The sequence below is a fragment of the Ornithorhynchus anatinus genome, chromosome 20 (genome assembly GCF_004115215.2).
Source record: "Ornithorhynchus anatinus isolate Pmale09 chromosome 20, mOrnAna1.pri.v4, whole genome shotgun sequence".
Lineage (NCBI taxonomy): Eukaryota > Metazoa > Chordata > Mammalia > Monotremata > Ornithorhynchidae > Ornithorhynchus > Ornithorhynchus anatinus.
This window is the reverse complement of record NC_041747.1, coordinates 23703470-23721481: the sequence shown is the minus strand read 5'-3', so window position 1 is coordinate 23721481 and position 18012 is coordinate 23703470. Positions and strand designations below refer to the sequence as shown.

Genomic DNA, 18012 nt, shown 5'->3' with positions numbered 1-18012 from the left:
TGGGACTTTTGTTTTCCAGGCTTGTATGTCCTTGCTTAAAGTAACCTGACTCTACAGCCCTAAGAGAAGGTTTGGCAGTCACTGGCTGTAAGGAAGTCTTTCATTGTGCAGACTTGCCTGGTCTCTGAAGCAACCTACTACTTGGGGAAAGGGAAGAATGCTACAGTTACCTAATTCATGAACAGACAGTCAGACTAGATCCCTTAAGGAGAAAACTTAAGGACCATCCCTAGAAAGATATATTCTGGAGTCCTCCTTTCATGCTCATAGAAAGGGCCAGGATAAGATAAAAGAGAAGGAAGAAGGAACAGGAAAAAGAATATGGAAAGTGGAAGAAGAGAAGGTAGACTATAAGATCCTTAAGAGCAGGGATTGTGTCTCCTTCCTCCCTCAAGTGCTCTGTACAGTATTCACCACACAATAAGTGCTCAATAAATATGGTTGATTGAAGCTGAAGACAAGACTTACAGTGAAATAAAAATGGAATACTGCATTCATGTGTAGGGTAAAAAATCAAGTTAAAATTTTGTAATTAATTTGTAATTAAAAAATTACATTGAAGGTGATGTTTGAAAAAATGCTAAACCACAAATTCTTACTCAGGCCTTCTTGACAATGCCACCACCACTAATAATAATAGTATGGGTCGAATCCCGGCTCTGCCACTTGTCAGCTGGGTGACTGTGGGCAAGTCACTTCACTTCTCTGTGCCTCAGTTACCTCATCTGTAAAATGGGGATTAACTGTGAGCCTCACGTGGGACAAGCTGATTACCCTGTATCTACCCCAGCGCTTAGAACACTGCTCTGCACATAGTAAGCGCTTAACAAATACCAACATTATTATTATTATTAATAGTAATAATTACAATACTTGTTAAGCATTTATTATGTGCTAAGCACTGTTCTAACCACTGGGGTGGATACAATTTAATCAGGTTGGATACAGTCCCTGTCCCACATGGGGCTCTGTCCCACATGGGGCTCACAGTCTAAGTATGAGGGAGTAGGATTTAATCCCCATTTTACAGATGGGCTAACTGAGGCACAGAGAAGTGAATGACTTGCCCAAGGTCACACAGCAGATATGTGGCAAAAAAGGAATTTGAAACCATGTCCTCTGACTCCCAGGCCTGGGCCACTAGGCCATGCCACTTCTCAATGAATTGCAGTGTCATTCTTCTAAAGAATTCAAAGCACATTTACTAAGTCACACATTCTCAATTCAGGTCAGGTAGGATAAAGACTACTTTTCTTATCTTCACTTTAGCATTGGAGAAATTGGAGTTGCACTACAACCCTACAAAAGAAAACACTGCTTCTACAAGAGATTTTATTGCCCACCAAGACGATGCATTTATATGGCAGCTGAGCTTATCACAATCACTACATCAAAATTCTGTATTCATACATGCCAGCTTTCTGCCCCAGCAAATTAATTTTCATCTCTGAAGCTAAATAGACTTCCTTAATTTTTTAAACTAACCATAAATGGTTTTCTTACCTGCAACTTCATATAACTACAGCAAGGCATTTTAAAATGTATACCTTAGGACCTACAAGACAGAAAGAGAGAGGGAATGAGAAGGGGAGGGGGAAAAAGAGAGAAACTCTTAATTTTGCCACATGTGGTTACTTTGGACTGAAATAGGATCCTTTTCATTTATTACCACCTGTCAAGCACTGTACTATATGCAGGGTAGAGACAAGATAGTCATGTAGGACACAGTCCCTGGCCCATACTGGATCCAAGCCTAAGAGAGAGGGGAGAACAAGCATTGAATCCTCAATTTTACACGTGAAGAAACTGAGGTCCAGAAGTTTAAGTGACTTGCCCATAGTCACACAACATAAAATTGGCAGAGCAAGAACAGCCCCCTGAATGCTTCTATGTTCATTCATTCAATTGGGAGAGTACAATACAATAATAAACAGACACATTCCCTGCCCACAATGAGCTTACAGTCTAGAGGCTAATATAGGAGGACAAGATTGATTATTCTCAGCAACTCTTTTTTTCAGCTTGGTAACGGGGAAATAGGGAGCCTATAGAGGCTGGGAGAGCTTAGCCGTCCATGACAAGATCTTGCCACCGGCTCCTCTGGGATAGCTTTCTCTGGTCACTTTACCTTCCATCTCCACTTGCCTTCTAATAACAACAGATACCAGATAACGAGTTCAGGCACAGTCCCTGTCCCTTAAAGAGTTCACTGTTTAAAGGAGATGGAGAACCGGTATTTCATTCCCATTTTATAGACAAGGAAACTAAGGTTAAGTGACTCACTCAAGATGACATGGCAGGCAAGTGGCAGAACCGGGATTAGAACCCAAGTCTCGACTCCTAGTCTTGTTTTCTTGCCACTAAGGATGTTACTGTCATTTCCAACCACTCCCCACTGCTGTGATGTGTGTGTGTGTGTGTGTTTGTGTTTGTGCGTGTGCATTTTGCTTTAGCCACACTTTCCCCTACCAGAGCAGAAGCAGCTTTTAAAGCACAATTCCATGTCATCTCAATGAACAATGGCTGCTCCATGATACATTTGTTCTCTGCTTGACTAAGGATCCCTTTCGCTCTAAGGAGTGGGGGAGACAGCGAGAAGCTGCAAAAACAGATTTTTCCAAAGCTTTCTAATACCACCATGCATTCCTGCTAAAATATTACTGCTTCGGCCTCTCCTGGCAGCTCCAGTGTGGATTCCAGGTTTGGAGATAGGTCATCCTTGTGTGGTTTCCGTTCTACAATACTGGCCAGCATGTGAGGGGGACAGATGTTTGCAAAACAGAGTGACACACTAATGAGTTAGGAAGAAAGAAACCTGGGGTACCCAATGAGGATGCAGGAAAATGCACCTGTTGAAGGGTTAGATTTCCGGCTCTGTGGCCAAAGTGATCAAGAAGCAGCGTGACCTACCAGAAAGAGCAAAGACCTGGAGGGCCCCAGAAAATGGAAGTTGAACAACTCCATGAGAAAAATGGGTAAAGTGTTCAGAGAAAACTAAGCAAAATACAAGACACTTGATGAGAAGCTGTGTGCCCTAGTGGATAAAACATGGGCCTGGGAGTTGGAAGGACCTGGGATCTAATCCTGACTCCACCAGTGACCTTTGTGCCTCAGTTACCTCAACTGGAAAATGGGGATCAAGACTGTGGACCTCACGTGGGAGATGGACTATAGTCAATCTGATTAGCATGTAGCTACCCTAGTGTTTAGTACCATGCCTGACACATAGCAAGCACTTGAAAAATACCATAAAAAAAACTTTCTCCATGCCTACCAAGGGCTTAACAAGAGCAAAGTCTTGAATTAAAGCAGGAATGATGTTGGTTGGACATCAACAAGAACTTTCTGACTCAATAGGAGACATGACATGGAAAGAGAGGAGACTGTGGAGTCTCTTTCTTAGAGATCTTTAAGAAAAACCATCCAGCCTCTGAAATTCTACTTACTGGCCATTTTCTGTGTGAAGCACATTGTACTAAATGCTTGGGAAAGTATGAGAGGGTTCAAAGAAGTGTTAAGAAGCAACATGAACTAGTGAAAAGACCTCAGGATTGGGAGTCAGGACACCTGAATTCTACTCCCGGTTCTGCCACTTGGCTGCTGGATCGCTTTAACTTCTCTGAGTCTCAATTTCCTCATCTGTAAAATGGGGATTAAATACCTGTTCTCCTTCCCCCAGACTATAAGACCAATGTGGGATGTGGATTTTGACCAGTCTCTTATATCAAATCCAGCACTTAGGACAGGGTAAGAACTGAACAAATAGCATTATTATTATTATTACCAAATCAATCAATAGTACTGATTGGGCATTTACTGTGTGCAGAGATGTGCACTAATGATAATTCTTACTTCTAGGGCTCTACAATCTAAATCTACCATCTTGGGGTGGTACTTTGATCTGATGGTAGTGGAAATGGCAGTGGTCGTGGCAAATCAACCACTTTGATTCCCTACCTGAAGGGGATTCAATCCATTATCTCCTGGGGTTCTTCCCAAATTTCTGATTCTAGTATTCGAAAATCCCATCCTCCCTTAGCAACCTGTCCCAGTTACATTCTTATTAGTTCAGTAAAGAGTTTGTAAACATATACCTCAATACAAAATAGGATCCACTAAGAGCAGCTAGTACAGAATATTAGAAATTCCTGAAAGAAACTAAAAGGGAAAAAAATCAGCTCTACACCCAATCTCAAATAAAATCTTTGTTTCCAAATTCTAAAGGTGAAATGGATTAAGAAAATTTTTACCTATGAAATGTATTTTTACAGATTTATTAATGTGTTTTCTTGCTTTATCCCATAAGAGGTGCCGACTTTATTTTTGGACAACAGTTGCATTTTACACATACACTGTGATCTGTAATCACCAATCATCAAGGGGGGAAAAAAAGTCAAACTCTTCCATCCCTCCATGTACTCAGGAAAAAGCCCAAGGCACATTCCATGAATCTCTAAAGTTGTGTAAAAGAAGGACCCAAAAAATCAGCCCATCTGATTTGTGCTAAAAATGGAAATTGCAAAGTTCCCTTCCTTCTCTTCCAAGAGTTCCAAGCAATGGATCAAAGACTTCAGAAGCCTAAGATCCAGTGGAATGTCAATGACAGTTTCCTACGTGAAATACCAAAGAGACCAAGTAACGATTTGATGAATGAAGGTCGTAGAGACAGCAAAGGCTGATCCCAAATCCCCCCCCCCCCCCCCCCCCCCCGAGACTTGAGCCCCATCACTCGATCACTTAATGACATTTGAGGGCTTACTGTGTGCAGAGCACTGTACAAGCACTTGGGAGAGTACAGTACAAAATGAGCTTCAGTCTGTAAGGGGAAAAAAGACATTGAAATTATGGATATGTACAAAACTGCTGGGGGTTGGGTAGGGATTGTCTCTGTTGCTGAACTGTACTTTCCAATCACTTAATACAGTGCTCCGCACACAGTAAGCGCTCAATAAATACAATTGAATCAGGTGTTGAAAGGGTATAGATCCAAGTGCTCAGGTGACACAGAAGAGACAGGGTGTAGGGGAAATGATGGCTTAGTCAGGAAAAGCCTTGTGGAGAAGATGTGATGTTTGAAAATAGGGAGCGAGGTGGTCTGTCAGAGATGAAGGGGGATGGTGTTCCAGGCCAGGGGGAGGACATGGGTACGGGGTCAGTGGTGAGATAGGCAACCTCAAGGCAAAAGGAGCAAAGTGTGCAGGCCAGGTTGCAGTAGGAAATGAGATAGAATTGGGAGAGCTGATGGAGTGCTTTAAAAGTCAAAGGTAAGGAGTTCCTGTTTGATGTGGAGGAGGATGGGCATCCACTGGAGGCTGCTGAGGAGTGGGGAGACATGGACTGAAGTTTTTTTTTTAGAAATGATACAGAGAATGGCATGCACGAGTCAAATTTCACTTAACTTGCCCAGTTAACTACTTTCAGAGAGGATGATCTAAGAGCTAGATTAGGTTTTTTTTTGTTAAAAAAAAAAGAAAAGAAAAGGAAAAAAAGTCCTTAGAAGTCAAGTAAAGAGGTTTTTTTAGTTCAAATAAAGGAACAGAAGATTCGGCTTATCGTCATCACAGCGAAACAGGGCACACTTGAATAGATGGTTCTCTACTACTCTCTGATTAAAGCATTCCCGCCCTTTGAATGGCTACATGGGATACAGTTCTATATGGCAGGCTCACACTGTTGCAATAAGTCACAGCAGCTTGGCCTCCTGCCCAACAAAATACAAACTCTCCTGAAGTCCCCGGCTTTCCCATGGCAACATCACAGTCATCAACACAGCAAACAATCACTCCACTCCATTCTCCCTCTCCCCTTTTAGAACAGTAGAGGATAGCATTGCAGCTTGCTCCCCAGACCTGTAGCTATTATCGTCACCTATGAAAAGGGAGAGGGACAGAGATCAAGTTGCCTTCAACACTGAGCTTTAGATCAGATCAAAGGCGGGAATGGCCTTGTGAACACTTAAGAGTTTCAGTTATACTTTCACTTTAAAAGAAAAGAGGTCTGTGTGAAAAAAATATATTCCTTGAGGACTAATGTCCCCACGGCCATGGTTATTAAGGATTCTGGATCCCTCCGAGCTTTCGTACAAAACTCCATTCATGTCCACGAGTATGCTACATCTGAAAGTTACAGTTCTGCCACCTCTCTGTCAAAGAAAAGCTGAAGGCACCAGCTGGCCCCAGGGACAGAAGGATAGTTTTCTGGGCATTATTTTGGGACGTCGTAAGGTTGTAGAAACAAAACGGTCCTACAGGGAAGCTTTCTAAGGTATCTTCATTTGGTCATTGGAATTTGCTGAACAGTAAGTGTTTAGTACAGTGCCTGGCACATAGTAAGCACTTCACAAATACCATAATTATTGTTTATTACTATTAAATCCTACTTAATGAGAACCTACTAGGTGCAGTGAGCTATACTAAGCACTTGACATTTGGAACAAGAGTGCACCAAACATGTTTTCTGTCCACAAGTACTTTACATTCCAATCAGCATTTCAGGGCACAGTAAGCTTGAAGAGACACAATTCCTGCCCTCAAGGAACTTACAGTGAGGGGGAACCAGGCTAACTTTCAGCAAGAGGAGGAATTCTGATACAATTGGTAATAGCAAATAGAGTGATAACACTAATTGTAGCTACCTAAACGTTAATGATGCCACTGTGGGCTAGAGTGGTGGAAATAAAACAGGGAATCCTCTAACTTCTCTGTGCCTCAATTTCCTTATCTGTAAAATGGGGGTTCAATACCTACTCTCCCTCCTTCTTGGACTGTGAGACGCATGTGAGACAGACACTGTGTCCAATCTGATAATCTTGGATCTACCCCAGTACTTGGTGAGTGTTTGGTACATAGTAAGTGCTTAATAAATACCAAATGATAATAACAGTATTTAAAACAATCATTGTTAGCATTAGTGTAGAAACATGAGAACATAATGATAATACGAATATGTTGAAGTGCATGGCGTAGTGGATAGAGCATGGGCCTGGGAGTCAGAGGTAATGGGTTCTAACCCTGGATCTGTCACTTGTCTGCTGTATGGCCCTGAGGAAATCGCTTCACTTCTCTGTGCCTCAGTTACCTCATCTGTAAAATGGAGATTAAGACTGTGAGCCCCATGCAAGACAGGGATTGGGTCCAATCCGATTTACTTGTATTTACACCAGCACTTAGTACAGTGCTTGACACACAATAAGCCCTTAATACCACAATAATTATTATTACACAATAATTTTGATACAATGTCAGGAAAAACAATTGCTCTTCAACTTTTACTTACAGAAAAAACATGAATCTTCCCCTTTATACCAGAGCAACTTTTTATACCAGAAGCTTTTGGGGGATTATCAACAAACTTGTCAAAGTGAGTATTCTCACGGAAAATTCTCTTTTCATGTATTTTATCACATTATTTGTATAAATGGCAATTATTTATAGCCTAATTTGATAGTTATTCAGCCAAAAAAAATTACAAATGTTACAATAACAGTCCCATCAAACTTTTAAGAAGTGCCTTGGCATATCTTCCAATAGCATCCTTTATAACCATGGTCTAATAATATTGGTATTCAACCTGACTGTTTAATAGAATTCTAACAGCTAGAAAATATTATGGTTCTGTTGGGACATAGCTGGCATACATTACATTATCTTGGAATATACTGAGTTGGGAAAAAAGAGAGCTAAGGAATTGTGAATTCAAGCTCCTTTGTCATCCCTAATTTGCCTTTACCTACTGCAGCACTGGTGCTATTTAAGATGACTTGATGTTCTGATTATTATAGCACCACAGAGAAATAAACTAGGCAAAGATGAATACCCAATGAGTTAGGCTCGATACTGCCCTGAAAGCAATACAGCATGAAACCATTATTGGTTTTGTAAGCTAACGATTTCATCAGAACCACAAGTTGCATGTTTTCACCTAATATCCTTGCCTTTTGAGGGCTTTTGAACACCCACTGAAATAATGAGTAACAAAATGGATCTGACGACCTCATTTGGGGATATGAAATGTCACGATCATTTCAGTAGGCCATGAAAACAGAGCTCCTCTAATTAAGGTGATTAAAAAGACCCTCTCCACTTAAAGCTACTATAAGTATTTTTGTGCCTACAGAATAAATGGTATGGCAACAGATGGCAATCAGTCAGTCGGTTAAGTGCAGCAGGGCCTAGTGGAGGGAGTACAGTGCTGGTATGTAGTAAGCGCTTACATTTTTTTTTTTAAAGTGCCTTCTGAGGTTTAAGTACCAGAATAAGCACTTGACCAGTCAATGACTGCCACTTAGAGCCACAGCCACCATGCCTGAATTGCAAGGGAGCACCTGCGGAGGAGCAGAAGCATGAAGAGAGCAGCAGCACTTGGAAGCAGAAAGAAGCACTGGCAGAAAGGGCTCCTCTGGCCACAGTCTGGTATTGGATCCTTAAGGGGTGGAGTGAGTGAGTGTATGTTTCTATATGTCACTCCCTTGTACGTTGGTAAAACTAAGTAAAAAAACTCTTCACAGTAACCTTGGTGATCAGAGGTGTGGTTTGCCTTCAACTACTTGTCACCGAGGCTCCCCCGATCCAGGAAGGTCCTGGTTGGTACGAACCGAACCGGGAGCTTGCAACAACTTGCTCCTTAGGCTTTTCAAAAATCAATGCCTTATTTGAGATTGGAATGGTATAAGAGGGTTTTAGTCCCCAATGAAAGTGAAATGTTATAGAAAGCCTTTGTGTTAACTGGAAGAGAAGTTTAAACTACAAAAGTGGTTTCTCTGGGTAATACAGGCTCTTAGTACCATCATCTGCACGCAGTAAGTACTCAAATACTGTTATTGATTGAGACCAGGAGAACACAGTGATTATGGTGCTTGTTTAGAATTTACTATTGCACCAAACACTGTTCTAAGTACTGAGGTAAATACATGTCATCAGGTTGGACACAGTCATCCCTGTCCCACATGGGGCTCAGAGACTTCAAGTCCCATTTTAATTTTTCCATGAATTTATTACCCAGGATATGAAAATGACAAAACTGAAGGTGACACAAGGGGCAGTTTTGGGTTTTTTTTTTAAGGATTAACAGAGTTTAGCAGTTTATACTACCTATCAAAATTTAGTTACCTCAGGAATGACATAGTAGACATTAAATTTCACCTCAACGTGACCTAAAACAATCAAAAGCATGAAATTCCTTAAATCATCTTTCCAGCTATCTTCTTGTGGCACATAAAGTGGGGATTGTAGAATCGTGGAAAAAAAACACCAAAATCCCTAATCCTATTCATATATTGTGGCTTCTTGGATACAGTACTTGAACCAAATTATTTTGCCCAGGAAGTTCAAGTTGTAGCAAGTCAGCCCTCAAGAAGCTTACTGTCTAGTAAAGAGTACTGCACTGAAGGCTTGACTGCATACAACAGAAGATGAAGAAATGATTCCTAACGATAATAATAGCAGTGGCATTTAAGTGCTTATTGTGCACAAGTCACTGTTCTAAGCACTGTCTCAGTTCCCTCATCTGTAAAACAGGGGTTAAGATTGTGAGTCCCATGTAGGACAGGGTCTGTGTCCAACCCCATTACCTAGTATCTAACTCCAGTGCTTAGAACAGTGCCTGGCACACAGTGAATACTTAAATGCCGTAATTATTATTATTACAATATTCTGCCCAGGCCCAGCAGGCTGCCTCTCCTCCCTTGTAGATGGAGTAGTCAATATTGAACTTCCCCTGTACCAACTGACCACAATGTCATCCCAACAAAGACAATCCCAGGAAATCATAATGTTTAGGAGAGAAGTGTGAGGATTTTTTTTAATGACCTATTATGTGCCAGCCACTATGTGACCTTTGGACACTTGATATTCTCCCTAGCCCCACAGCACTTATGTACATATCTTTGAATCAAATTATAAATTCCTTATGTATTCATATTAATAACTGTCCCCTCTTCTAGATTGAAAGCTCATTATGTGCTAATTGTTGTATTACACTCTCCAAGGGTTTAGGACAGCACCCTGCACATATTAAGGGCTCAATAAATACAATTGGTTGAAACAGTCCATGGCCAACAAGGGGTTCCCAGTTTTAATGCTCATTTTACAGATAACTGAGGCACAGACCATTAAGTGACTTAAGTGACCCAAGGCCACAAAGCATTCAAGTGATGGAACGGGGACAGTTCTTCTGTCAGGTTCTTCTGACTCCCAGGCCCATGCTCTGTAAAATGGGGCTTAAAACTGTGAGCCCCATGCAGGACATGGATTGTGTCCAACTTGAGTAGCTTCTATCTTGCCCAGTGCATTGCCTGGCAAATAGGAAGCGCTTACCTCATCTGTAAAATGGGGATTAAAATGATTAAAACTGTGAGTCCCACATGGGACAACCTGATCACCTTGTATCCCCACAGCACTTAGAACAGTGCTTTGTGCATAGTAAGCTCTTAACAAATACCACCATTATTATTATTATTATTATTATTATTATTAACAAAGACCATTAAAAAAGGTGCTTAGTGTTATTTTTCCTGGTGCTGAATGTTTCACAAATTAAACACATAGAGAAATGCAGACATCAAAGAAAGAGGGAAGGCAGGGAGTGGAAGGCAAGGAGAGGAACATTGGCTGTGCAGATCCAAGGTTAATGAAGAGTGACATATTAATGCAATTATTTAATTACAAAGTTACAATAGCGGCAGCCTGGCTACAGCATCTTTCAAATATCCTGCAGGCTCTCTTGTAAAGGAAGTAAATGAACTGTAGTTATGGGTCAATATGCCAAAATTCAAAGTTGTTCAAGTAGCAGTCAGACAGAGATGTTTGTTGGAGGGATTTTCACACACTGTAATCACCCCAGTGGCTCAAGTGATACTTTCTGTGTGGGGAGACAAGGAGACTAGCAGTGAACCCATTCTTCAAAGGCTGTGTGTGACACTTAAACCAGAACAGAGGTGGATATCTCATTCATTAATAAGTATTTTCTTCTAATTAGGTATCGTATGAAACCGTGTTAATCTAAGTGAACTAAAGTCATAAGTTAAAGAGCTCAACTACACGTCATGGCAACAGCTGACATGCTGCCTCATTTTTGTATCCTTGATTGAAAAACACTTGATCCTTCTACCTCTAGGTAATTTTTCTTTTCCCTTTGTGGCTCTCCATTTCAAGAGAGAAACAGCATGGCCCAGTGGAAAAAGCACAGGCCTGAAAGTCAGGCTATTGAGTTCTAAACACAACTCCACTTGTTGGCTGTGTGAGCTTGGGCAAGTCACTTAATTTCTCTGTACTTCAGTTACCTCACCTGTAAAGTGGGCCATGGATTATGTCCAAACTGATTCACTGGATTCTACCCCAGCTGTTAGTACAGTGCCTGTCACATCAGCGCTTAAATACCAGAAGAAAAAAAAAAGAGAGAGAGAGGCTAAAGCAGTTGCTTAATGGTAATAGACAACAACCTGGGGCCAGGCCTGCAGAATAGAGGCCTAGTGCTTTAACAAGAGCTGAGAGTCTGGTATTTACAAGACCTCAAAGTATTGCAAACTGTATAAGGGAGAAAATCACCATTCTATTCAGCTAAAGTTTTTTCAAACTTTTTGAAAAAAGCAGAGTGCCCAAGTGAATGCAGTTGAATAATGAAGAGAAATGAAACGCTTCTTTGACGCCACCTCATTCCATTGTGCCTTTTGTCTTTTCAAACTTGAAAATGGAAACATATGTTCCTTTGGGAAAATGCCTGGATAGCTCTTCAATTAATCCACTGCACAGTTGATCAATCAATAATATTTGTTGATCACTCACTCTGTGCCCCATTTGGGAAAGTTCAGTAGAGTTAGGAGACATGGTCCTTGCCCTCAAAGAGCTTTCAATCTAGTTGGGGTGGTGAGTGGGAGACAGACATTAAAATAATCTAGAGATATGAGAAAGAAAGAAGTAGATAGATGCTGATGCCTGTCTTCTTGTTTTGTTGTCTGTCTCCCCCCTTCTAGACTGTGAGCCCATTGTTGGGTAGGGATTGTCTCTCTCTGTTGCCAAATTGTACTTTCCAAGTGCTTAGTAGAGTGCTCTGCACACAGTAAGCACTCAATAAATATAATTGAATGAATGAAGCATTGTGGCCTTGTATAGAGAATATAGACCTAGGAGTCAACAGTGTGGCCTAGTGGAGGAAGCACAGGTCTGGGTGTCAACAGCACAGCCTAGTGCAAAGACTTGGGAGTCAGAGGACATGGGTTCCAATCCTGACTCCACCACTTGCCTGCTCCCTGTAATATCCTGCATCTCAGTGCTCTCGCCTCTTTCCCAAACCTCCTTCTTCCCAGGAAAGCCAACACTACTCTGGGTTTGTTTGGACATAAAATACAATCAGAGATGAACATCTATAGCTAGCAGTGACAAGACTTGGGTTCTGAAAGTTGGATCCCTCAGGTTTCTCCTCCACAGCCTGCCCCTGCCCCTAGCCCCTGAAACTGCTTTCTCTGGGTTCTGTAGGTGGACAGGCCTATTCTGTGGGCCTCATTCATCACCACAGAAAGTTGGGTATGTCAAAGAGAATTGGTAGATCCAAGGAAAGAATGGAGAAGATGAGATAATTTTATTCTCTGACTTCCCACAAGGTAAAACCTATCACCACTGGGAACTACTAAAGGGGCAAGGCAAGGATGTAGAAGAGGGAAAAAAAAATGGAGGGATCTTGGATTCACATTCATTAGGATGGATACTGTTCCTCTCAGCATCCTGTTGCCCATGGTGGTGACAGAATACTGGAACAGATGGACCACTGGTTTGAACCTTTGCTGCTGAATTGAACTTCCCAAGTGCTTAGTATAGTGTTCTACACACAGTAAGTGTTGAATAAATAAGATTGAATGAATGAACCGATAAGGTATTGATGGCTTATTTATACACCCATTAATGATGAGCACATCTTATTAGTGATGGGTCAGAGGTACCTCAGGATGTTTGCTGACAACACTGTAAGAAGCACATAGGCGCTAAGTGTCCCTACCTGAATATCAGGAATAATGATATTTGTCAAGCGCTTACTATGTGCCCAGCACTGTAATAGGTACAAGATAATCAGGTCTGATATATTCCTTGTACCATACCGGGGCTCACAGTTTAAGTAGGAGGGAATAGGATTGAATCGTCATTTTACAAGTGAGGAAACTGAAGCCCAGAGAAGTTAAGTTAAGACATGCCCAATGTCACGCACCAGACAAGTGGCAAAGCCAGGATCAGAACACAGGTGCACCAATTCCCAGGCCTGTGCTGTTTTCACGAGGCCATGCTGCTGCTCTGAGACTTATCTGGGTGTCTCCGACAGATGAGGACTAACCAGGCACTGTATCTCATTCTTGTTCCTCCCACTGCCAAACTTTTGCTCATGCTCTGCCTTCAACCTGGAACTCCCTCCCCCTTCAGAAATCCCATCACCTCCGGGAGGTCTTAGCAAACTGATTTTTTTTCTCCCAACCTGATATCCCCAACTCCCATCTCAGCACATCCACTCCACCTAAGGACTGAAGTACTAGAAAAGTAGAACTCTATAAGGGGAACAGCACAGGGACCTGGGAATCTGAGGACCTGGATTCTAATCCCAGCTCTGCTGCTTGTAAAGCAGGTTTCCGTGGCTGGCTGGGGTAGAGGTTGGTGGAGGGGCGAGGGGGTAAGAAGAGACTACTTCACAGCTCTTAAGACAGCCTAAGGGTGTAAAGCAAGGACAATTTGGCAGCTGGAGAACAGAACAGTGGAGTCTCTGTGAAGGGGGTTCCATGCATAACTAGCATCTCAGAGAACAGATCTCACAGTGGGAGGGGGTGGAGAGTTTGTTGCTGTGGGGTTGGTAGTGTTTGACTTTTTCCCCTTCTGTTGCCATGGAGACATTATCTTTTGAATTTCCTGACTTCAGTGCATTTAAATTCTTAAACTCATTGTTGCATTACTGTAGGGTTGGGGTTCCCCCACCCTTCTGGATTTCTTGCCACCCAAAAAAACACTAGTTTGAGTTAGTACATGGTCACTGGAACAAAAAAGTTCAATGAAAGGTGACAACACTAGAAGCACCATATAAAAGACAAGCTGAAGCAAGAAGATTGGCAATGGGGAATATATTAGTGACAAAGCAAAATGAGAGCATCTTCTGAAAGGAAAAAGATGGGCGGGACTAAAATATGTGGAAGACAGTTTTCAATTCTCACAGCATACATCTGTCCTTCACTTGGCAGTAGCCCCCTGTCCATAGCACAGCAGAAGGAGTAAAAATAATTTTAGGAAAGGTCATTTTAGACTGCCAACATATGCAAAGACCATGGTCACAAAATATCTTCCAGCTACAAAGTGACAAGACTAGATTTTTCTTTTTGCAAGTCTTCACTGGTTCTGTCCCCTCTAACACTGGTAAAAAGGCAGGCCTCGGGAGCTGTCTTTTCCTTAGAGTGGCTGCCTTCCTCACAGTCCATGTCCCACATGGGGATCGCAGTTTTACTCCCATTTCACAGATGAAGTAACTGAGGCCCAGAAAAGTTAAGTGACTTGCCCAAGATCACACAGCAGACAAGTGGTCAAGCTGAGATTTAGAACCCAGGTCTATGACTTTGCCAACTCATGAATGTCAAAACTCTCCCTGAAAACACACGAGGAAAATTTATTTTCTCACAGAGAACAACAGGTAGGCTTCTACATGTTCCTAAGAAAAAATAGAAAAAAAAATCACTATTTGGGGGCAAGCCATTTACCTTCTCTGTGCCTCGGTTTCCTCATCTGTAAAATGGGAGTTTAATACCTGCTCTCTCTCTCTTCAGACTGTCAGTGCTATGAGGGACAGAGAAATGTGGCTGACCTGATTACTTTGTATCTAGCCCAGTGCTTTTCACAGTGCATGGAACACAGTGAAGCTCATTGTGGGCAGGGAATGTGTCTGTTTGTGCTGTAGTGTACTATCCCAAGCTCTAAGTAAGGTGATCTGCACACAGTAAGCGCTCAATAAATACGACTGACTGAATAGTAAGCACTTAAAAGCTACAATCATTATCACTGAACACAACAAATTCCATGGTCATTTTGCCAGTTATAAAACTTCCTACATACTGATCCTTGTCTACAAGTGTGAATGTTGAAGGCCATCACAATTTACCAACTTTCATTTAGTGCCATAAACTCCCTCCACTGCTGATACAAAACTGCTGGTTCTAGTGCTAGCACTTCAAAAAAAGAGTACTTTTCATTAAATTCCTTTCTGACAAGAGAAGCTATACAGGCCTTAGGATACCGCTTCTAAAAGCATTTCAATATTTAGGCCACAAAAAGTATATCTTTCTGAAGTATTGACCCAAAAATCTATAGAAGGAGTTTCCTGATCATGTGTTATTGACTTTATATTCCACAGTCGCAGTAATGAAGTTCCTAGATTTTGGAATGCATGATAAATATGCATATAGAAAGTTTTTCCTTCTAAATATGGAACTTTTAAAAGCATACACTATTTACTCAGGAGGCTGGAATGACTTCCTTTGAGCTATTCTGGTCTATAATTTAAATAAATATGTTAGGCAAAAGTTCCTATGAAATGTAGTGTCGACACACGTTTGATAGATGCTTTCAAAGTAAAATAGCTTTGGTGTTTTCAAATGGTTTTCAGTAAGATGAAGTATCTAAATACCGAATTGTATTTCGGAAATCAAGCTTGGTTTTTGCATTTGATGGTGGAAAAAAAAAGTTACTTAAACCTGTCATTTAAAAAAAAATTTAACTTTCAACAACTAAAACCACCTTCAGTGGTCTTAAGTGTCTTTAAGAAAAAGCTCTAAGTCAAAGCAAACTTGGACAACCAAGTTAAAGTTTTTACAAGTAAAGCTACAGATAGTCCAAAGTCAGAGAATGCACTACAGAAGTCTTAATAGAATTGCTAATAATTAAAAGGGTCCCCATGAAACACTTATGAATAATGTTCTAATCCAAGTTTTAGCCTAAGAAAAAAAAAACTTGACAGATGGACATAAATTCTGCATTAGAGGAAAAAGAAAGGGACGCGGTGGTTGGTAGACTTCAAAATAAGGTAGAAATAGACCACAAGAAAACACAGCAGGCTGACTTTGGCTCAGAGCTAAGTCACAAAGTAGAAGGAAGAAGCTACTTCAGGCTAGTTTGTCTTCCCGAAAAACCCAAAAGAGAAAAGCGCTGTGAATGGGAAAAATTAAGGCCTTCTGTACCCCAAACCTTTCATCCTCGATTCCACAAAATAGATTAAACTGATCCGAGGGCTACAGAAACCTTCTGGTCTAGTGGCTCCAGCCAGAGGTTACATGAGTGACTCCTTGGATCTCGAAGCATCAATCGAGCTGCCATCAGACATTCTCTCCAACAATGACCGACTCAGATCAAACAATAGCTGCTGGTCTAAAAAACAGGGCTAGCAACAACATTCCTGCTTGCAACAATCAGAGGAAAGAACAGAAATGATAGAGGGCTTAGAGGCATGGCAGAGGGGGAGATAAAATTAGGATGAAAAAATGGGTGGGATGACAGAGCATTATCTTTAACTATGCTTAGACTATTCACTCCTCCTGATCAGTGCCAGGAACGAGGGGATGAAAATTCAAGGTAAAAATTCACCCAGATGCCCCTGCTTGGCAAAGTTCATTCAATCACATTTATTGAGCACTTACTATGTGCAAACCAGTGCACTATTTAACTGTTTGGGAGAGTACAATACAATAAAGAGACACATTCCCTGCCCACAATGACCTTACAAGTCTAGAGTGCCAGGGACCAATGCAGTGCCAAGCTGATTCTCTGTAGTCACCCCAAAAAGTACCACCCTTTCCCCGCCCCCCCAGTCTCCATCACTTTTCCATCACCTTTCTGGGGGATGCCCTGCAGCCACCTTAACAGCACTGACCCCCAGCCTTCATCACTTCTCCAAATGGCAATCTGGAGTCTTCCCACCAACACTGCTTCCTCCCTGACCCACATCATACACCATCCTGGGCTGAATGGTAGCCCTGGCAGGATCAGGAAGATGCAGGAAAAGTGGAGGGGGCAACCTCTGACCACAGAGGACTGTCAGGGCCTTCACCAGTCCCTGAATAGGACCGTGGACAAAGGACTTTCTACCTTTAAATGATTTTTTCCTGGGAATCCATAAGTGCCTGGTGATGTAGTAGGTTATCTAAATGTGCAGCAACAGACTCTGAGTCTTCTCTAGGGGGGCGAACACACCTCTGAGGAGCCCAAAGCGTGACCTCGTGGATAGATCCCGGGCCTGGGAGTCAGAAGGATCTGGGTTCTAATCTCAGCTCTGCAACTTGTCTACTGTGTGATCTTGGGCAAGTCACTTCACTGGGGGGGGGGGGGGGGCCCTCAGTTACCCCATCTGTAAAATGGATGATTAAGACTGTGAGCCCTATGTGGGACAGGGACTGTGTCCAACCAGATTACACTGTATCCACTCCAGAGCTTAGTACAGTTCCTCGCATACAGTGCTTAACAAATACCACAATTACTACTATTAATAAGAGATACCCAACTCCAATGCCATAAGGGTGATGGTTGCTTTGGGTTATAGTTTATATTCTGACCTGCTCTTGCTAGATTCCTGGCAGAGACAAGAATTCCAGAGTGCTCAAAATCCCCAAGACAACATCCAGAATGCAAAATCTACCCGCCCAGAAGAACTTCGGTTATTTGCATCCAAATATGGATCAGGGTGATGATCTCAGTAACCAAAAAGAGTTGCAGGGAAAAAAGGGTCAGTTTCTCTGTGTCATGATCAGGGGCTCTCTCCACAATAAGATTTCACTATCCTCTCTCCAGCCCACTGAGATATGAACCACTGAAAATCTGGGCGGCTAAGTGTGACCCTCCAGGAAATAAAGAAGGACTTTTCTATTCCCCCCATTTCCCTAGAAAGCAGCTGGTGTCATCAATGGGGACAACTTAGCCTTGTCGTGGGAGGCAGAGCTGACAATCCACTCTAGATAACTTAAAAATCATATCAACACCCTTGTAACTATTTACTGTTTCAACTACTATC

General features: G+C 41.9%; 1 protein-coding gene across 2 annotated transcripts in view; it reads right to left on the bottom strand.

Moving 5' to 3' along the window:
* The window catches only part of MAML2 (mastermind like transcriptional coactivator 2), a 292052-nt gene that overhangs the window by 260127 nt on the left and 13913 nt on the right, over window positions 1–18012 (bottom strand). The window lies entirely within an intron of this gene.